Here is a 7426-nt window from a genome sequence, read left to right as displayed (position 1 = left end):
CTATTTCTGCTATATTTTCATTCTTTCTGAATTGCCAAGCCACTTGACACATCCAAATGGGATCTTCTGTCCCTCTGATGGTATCTTCTGATTCAGGCTCACCCTGTCCAGGCCGAACTAGCTCCCATAAGCCTCTTCAGAAAATTTGCTTATCAGTCTAAACTAAAATCTGGTTCTCTTCCTTGGGTGCCAGTAGGTCACCATGAATGCGCAAGTGTTTTAGAAGTAATGAAGAAACCATAGGTGACTGCTCCTAGGTCTGGCCAAGTCTGACTAAGACAGACAAGAAGTCCCTCTGTAGAGCCCTGCTTTAATCCCAGGTTAAGGCAAACCCGCTCAACTGTCCTTGCCGTCAGAGTTGTTTGAAGTACTCAATAGAAAGTAACCCCATGAAATTAGGACATCCTACCCCAAATGACCCTTAAACAGGGGAAGTCCTCTCCTGTGGGAGTGCAGTTGCTGTCGCCACATGAGACCTGGGATAGAGGACTGCTGTCTGCTCCTCTCTGTCACTCTGCCTACCTCGAGGAACTCATAAGTAATAAAAACTCTTCACGTTGCGGTTGTGTTATTGAAACCGTGCTCGAGATCTGACCTCCAATGGTGAGACCACCATGGAGGAATCCATGCATGTGGATCCCCTGGTGGTGCTTGTCTGTCTGGGTCTCTGGTGGCCGCTGGTGACAGAAGCTACCTGCTAAGTCAATAGAGGAACTTGAAGAGTTTTGTTCAAAACACCAAGACATGACCCTTCTAAGAGCTATCATGGAACGTGCCTTTCTGAAGGGACGACCAGAGGAAACGACAATGCTTACGAAAGGAACTGAGCTGCCTCAACCTGGCAGGTGCACCATCACTTCACCTGCTTACGGCTCCCAATTCTGCTCATGACACAACTGTTAGGTCATGTCTGTGATGTCACAGGCACTGACAAACTCTCGTCCCGGGACTCCTCCTGCTTCTCCCCTTTCTAGCCTGAGACTCTGTGGCTTACCATTTTGAAGTCATTGGTTCCTCTTCTCCTGGTCTGAATGGTCCTGCATACGAGTTCTAGCTCTTCTCTTGGGAAAGTCCCTGAGGACGGGGCCCACTGGCTCCAACAGGAGCCTGGCAACTTCCCCATGATCTCAGGTTGCTACTCGTGGAGCACACACACTATCACATGGAAAAAAACCCCATCACCCTACAGATCACCATATGGGCCCAGAGAGGAGAGGTATGGGAATAGCGATTCCTGGAAAGCCAGAGATAGAAACTTGAATGTGCAGTAGGTATGTGCAGCTGGACAGAGTAGGATTATGAGAGGAGTCAGGGCCCCAGCACCACAGCTGGCAGGGGCACAGAGCACATCAGAATCCTGTTTGCTCAGGGCAGTGCAGGGAGGTCTGTGGCTGCCCCCTCCTGAGCCCTGCAGCTCTCTTATACCTGGTAACACAGCTCCCAGCCCCCAGCGGGTCCCACTTTGGCCCTCTCTTGATCAGAAATTCAGTTGTATTAATCTGTTTTGAGGAGAGGTGTGACTCAGACACTGAGGACTTAACTCAAGTACCCATACTTTGCTGGGCATTGCAATTCCTCCATTACAGAGCAGGCGTTTCACGAACCAGAAGATTTTCATTCAAAGAGCTGGCTTGTGTGAATATAACCTGCAGAAGAGAAAGGCTATGTGTACAGGGGACAAATATCTCTCCTCCCTCATTCTTGGGAAGCAGAGAACTACTGAAAACTTGGTGATTGGTAAGGGCATCCAACCTTGCTCTCCTCACACCCTCTTCCTGCAAAGGGGAAAGAAAGTCTGTTCTCTTAAGAAAGCTGAAACAGACACCAACTAGGAAAATAAACAAGTGCTTAAGAAGCAACAGCCACAAAATCAAGTTTCTCCACCTTGTTCAGCTGCCTGTCCCCTGACCCAGGCCCTTCACAACCAGATCTCCATTTTCTTTTTTTTTTTTCTTTTTGAGACAGTCTCACTCTCTTGCCTGGGCTAGAGTGCCGTGGCGTCATCCTCGCTCACAGCAACCTCAAACTCCTGGGCTCAAGCGATCCTCCTGCCTCAGCCTCCCAGGTAGCTGGGACTACAGGCATGTGCCACCGTGCCTGGCTAATTTTTTCTATTTTTAGTTGTTTGGCCAATTTCTTTCTATTTTTAGTAGAGACTGGGTCTCGCCTTGCTCAGGCTGGTCTTGAACTCCTGAGCTCAAATGATCCACCTGCCTTGGACCCCTGGAGTGCTAGGATTACAGGCATGAGCCACCGCGCCTGGCCCTCCATTTTCTATTTACATGTTCCCCTTCTCACCAATTGCCTTGGCCTCCCAGGTTCTCACTCCAAATCCTGCACCAAAGTTATTGCCTTTCGCTGCTTTCTGGAGGACATTCCCTCAGCCAGGTATGCATCTGCCTGTGCAGAATGGTCAGGAATTGTTTCTGCTGCAGGATCTTCTCCTTGAGTGCAGCTTGGGCTGCAGCCATCAACAGCAGAGCTCCCAGAGCTGGCCAAAGGCTTTGTAAGGCCCAAATTCTTGTTTGATAATTAGAAGTCTGTAGGGCTGGCAGGAGATCTCCAAGTTGCCAACCCCTCTGAGAGATTAGCCATCAACTGCCTGAGAGAATGTGAGGAGTGGAGAGGAACTCAACTCCAACTGAGGCTGATCTGTGGCTCAAAATTCCGTTCCTACAACTCTCAAGAGTCACCTCTGGCTAGGACTCTGATAAAAACTCCACTCTGGAAAGAGTAAGAGGTCAATGTGAGAGTTCATTTCTACTTTACTTTCCCAACTCTAGGAAAGAAGGTATATATTTCTCATCCCATCCAAATTAACCTGGTATAGGAGACACAATGTTAACTAATGGAAATAGTACAGACTTTGTCCATCAGGTAAATCTGGGTTGAGTCCCAGCTCAGCTCCATACTAACTGATTTGGGGCAAATTATTCAACTCCTCTGAGTTTCTTTTTCTCATCTGAGGATAATAATACTCACCTTGCAAGATAGAGGAAAAAAGATTAGAAACAGTATCTGCAAAGCATCTAGCCCAGTGCGTGGCATTCAAAGGCACTAAGTAAATGCTATGTGGTCGTAGCAAAAGAAACTCCATCTTATGGGAACGTCTTCACAGTATATGTAACTATTTGGCATATATTTATGAGTTTAGTATCTGTCATCCCCTGCAAGAAGGTACGGTTCCTGAGAGAGAGACTTGTTTTGCTCCTTGCTGAATCTTAGCACCTTGAATCATGTCTGGTGCTAAATAAATATTTAGAAAATGAATGAATGGGTGAAAAAATAAGAGGATGACTGGGGTCATCAAACCTGATTAATCAAGTGGGTGTCAAACACTTAAGCATTATGAAGAATACAAAAGGAGACAAAACTAGTCTCTGGCTGAGATACCTCTGACATCTGTCCCCTCTCCATTTCCACTACTATCACTACCACTTCCCCTATCTGGAAAGGGCAGGGGCGGGCTTTCTAAACCTCAGCACTACTGACGTTCTGGGCCAGATAGTTCTTTTGAGTTCTTGGAGGGGCAGGGAGGTGACAGCCACCCTTTGTCTGGTAGGATTTTAACTGCATCACTGGCCTCCACCCACTAGATGGCAGTAGCACCCCTCGGGTGTGACAACAAAATTGTCTTCAGACATTGCCAAATGTCCTCTGGGGGGCAAAATCGCACCTGGAAGAGAACCACTGGTCTAGGGACCTACAAGTGCCTTTGCCCACCAAACTTTTCCTACCTGAAATATTCTTTCCACAGACAATGAACACAAGGGACTGCCGGTCTCCACTGCCAACCAGGGAAGCAGGGCCACCTGAGCCTAGGCATTAGAAAAATAAAAGAGAAACTCAGTGTTCTTTTTTTTTTTTTTTTTTGAGACAGAGTCTCACTGTGTTGCCCAGGCTAGAGTGCCATGGCGTCATCCTCGCTCGCAGCAACCTCAAACTCCTGGGCTCAAGCGATCCTCCTGCCTCAGCCTCCCAGGAAGCTGGGACTACAAACACATGCCACCGTGCCCAGCTAATTTTTTCTATTTTTAGTTGTTTGCCTAATTTCTTTCTATTAATAGTAGAGACGGGGTCTGGCTCTTGCTCAGGCTAGTTTCGAACTCCTGAGCTCAAACAATCCGCCCGCCTCGGCCAGTGTTCTTTTTGTTTGTTTGTTTTGTTTTGAGACAGAGTCTCACTGTGTTGCCCAGGCTAGAGTGCCATGGCGTCATCCTCGCTCGCGGCAACCTCAAACTCCTGGGCTCAAGCGATCCTCCTGCCTCAGCCTCCCAGGAAGCTGGGACTACAAACACATGCCACCGTGCCCAGCTAATTTTTTCTATTTTTAGTTGTTTGCCTAATTTCTTTCTATTAATAGTAGAGACGGAGTCTCGCTCTTGCTCAGGCTGGTCTCGAACTCCTGAGCTCAAGCAATCCGCCCGCCTCGGCCTCCCAGAGTGCTAGGATTACAGGCCTGAACCACAGCGTCCGGCCCTCTCAGTATTCTTAAACACTGCACCATCAAAGACAAGAAACCCACAGGAGCGGGACTGGTAACACCACTACTACCATCTTCTTTAAGCCTCCTGATCCTTTGAACTCCTCGGCCCTGTCTGTATCTGTCTCTCGGGGTGCTTCATCTTAACCCTTCCAATACTAGAATTTGTTTCGGGTAGGGTTATCTACTCCACCAGTTTGGGAGATGTGTGGTCTTCGAGTCCCCACCGCTCAGCCCAAGGGCGCAATGGGGCATTAGTGAACAAGTGTTTTATTCGCGCAAACTGCAAGAGCAAGAGGCACCGAGCCCTTCAAGGAGTCTTCACCGGGAACATGAACAGACCGGAGCCCCGAAGGCACCGGGCGGGCACGCCGCGCAGCCTCGCTCCCACGCCTCTCCAGGAAGAGGACCCAGTTCACTCTGAGTCACACCGCCACTCCAAGGTTTTGCGTCTGGGAATTTACAACGCGAACCAAGAGCAGCAGGGCAGAGGGCGGAGCCGCAGCCCTTGAGCCCCGCCCCGCCAGGAAAAACCTCACTCGCGACTCACCAGCCACGCCACGCCATCTTTTCTACTGCGCCACGCCGGAACCTGCCGCGGGGTACGCCGGGACTTTGAGAGGGTCACACGCATGCGCAAACGCTAATCCTAAAAGTGGCGTCAGACAAGCGCCGCACTAAAGGACCGCCCTCTACACCTGGTTTCCGCCCTTCGCTAATTGACAGTAGTTCTCGCCAATGAGAAGACAGGATACGCCTGCGTCATGCGCTGGGACCAATCACAATGTCTGAGAACCCGGGGCCCTGGATCTGGGCGTTTGTTAATCCCGTCTATTCAGTTTTACTGATCCTCTGCTTTCATGGCGTTTCCGCTTCTCGTACTGTGCATGGTCCTTGCACCAGCCGTAGCTGGGCACGCATCCTAGTTTCGCAGATGAGGTGACGACAACCATGGTAGAAAGCGTAGCGTTTGCTGCGTGACAGGCATAATTCTAAATATTTACATACTAGCATCTTCATAACAATGCTATGAAGTCAGTACTGTTATTATTTTTACCTTCCAGATGAGGAAACCGACACAGTTTAAGTGAATTTCTAATGATGGAGGTTGGACTAGAACTCATTTCTAACCCAGCGTTTTTTCTCCAAGTTGTTTTCATTTTTAAAAATTACTGAAGTGCCACAAAACATTCTCACTTAAAAATGAAGTGTTTTCATACTTTAACCTCCTTAACTATAATCCCTCCTTAGAGAAAATAACTGTTAATAGTGTGTATCTTTCTGGACTTTAATATATGATTTTCTCCACTTACTATGTCTTCTAAAGTTTTTTCTGTTTCAATGTATCTACCTCATTTTTTTTAAAAAAAGCGATGCATTTAGGCATGTACCACAATATATATTCAATCATTTCTCTTTTGATGGGCATTCAAATATTCCCCTAATTTTCGCATGTGTGTTATTCTGAATTGTATATCCTGGATATATTTTGAACAGGGAGCTGGTGGATTGAGATGTGGAATGTGAAAGAAAGAAGAGCGGGGGATAATAACTAAGACTTGTTCATGGTCTTTCTTTCTGCCTTCAGTCTGGCCCCTTCAGCTATTATTTAGGAAGGCTCTGGTAACACAAATAACGAGCACTAATCCATCAGGATATAAATAGAGGGAGGTGGGATATGAAATAGATTATTAAAGTTTCTTGGGAAAGTACTCCTTCTTTGATTAGGAATAATACCAGAGCAGTTTTATAAACACATAAACTTATCAAATGCATTATGTATTTTGATCCTTACAACGTTCCTGCCAGCCATTATAGTCATTTTACACATGAGGAGACAGAGTGTTACAGAGAGCCACTGACTACCTTAGCTAATGAGTTGCAGAGTGCACCCAAATACTCAAGTCTCTTGACTCCCAGTGTCATGAACTTTCTGAGGTCTCTTGCAGCTTTCCTATTCAAAGGCAAGGTAGTAGATGACTACATTGACAGGAGGGGCTGGGGTGGGGGAGGAGCCTGAGTGTGGGAAGAAGCAAAGGAGGAGCAGTGTTTCTTGGTAGCCCTAGTCAGGTGTCTTCTGAGTCACCTAGAAACTTCTTCAGTGCATGCTTAAGGGTCTTGTTCATCAGGCTGTAAACGAGAGGGTGAAACATGGGTATAACTATGATTAGAACAAGATAAAGATAAAGAACTTGGTCTGATTAAGGACCAAGCTGTTCTTAGGCTAGATTTAGTCAGAGGTGACTGTCTCAAAGAAAATAACACTACCACCCTCAAAAAAAAAATACTAGCAAACAAATTCAACAGTACTTTAACAAAAAGATCATTCACCATGATCAAGCAGACTTCATCTCAGGGATGCAAGAGTGACTCAATACACACAAATTGATAAAAGTCATATATCACACTAACAGAAGGAAGGACAAAAACCATATGATCATTTCAATAGATGCAGAAAAAGCATTTGACAAAATTCAACATCCTTTCATGACAAAAACTCTCAACAAATTAGGTAGAGAAGGAATGTACCCCAACACAACGATATATATGACACATTCACAGGCAACATCATATTAAATGGGGAAGAGTTGAAAGCTTTTCCTGTAAGATCCGGAACAAGACAAGGATGCCCACTTTTGCCACTTCTATTTAACATAGTACTGGAAGTTCTAGCCAGAGAAATTAGGCAAGAGAAAAAAATAGAAGGCATCCAAATTGGAAAGGAAGAAGTTAAATTGTCCCTCTTTGCAGATGACATGATCTTATATACAGAAAACCCTAAATACTCGACTAAAAAACTGTTAGAATTAATAAACAAATTTAGTAAAGCTAGGCCACGTGTGGTGGCTCATCCCTGTAATTCTAGCACTCTGGGAGGCTGAGGCGGGAGGATCGCTTGAGGTCAGGAGTTCGAGACCAGCCTGAGCAAGAGAGAGACCCTAT

The sequence above is a fragment of the Propithecus coquereli genome, unplaced genomic scaffold, assembly GCF_000956105.1.
Source record: "Propithecus coquereli isolate 6110/MARCELLA unplaced genomic scaffold, Pcoq_1.0 Scaffold27, whole genome shotgun sequence".
Taxonomy (NCBI): domain Eukaryota; kingdom Metazoa; phylum Chordata; class Mammalia; order Primates; family Indriidae; genus Propithecus; species Propithecus coquereli.
This window is presented reverse-complemented; position numbering follows the sequence as displayed.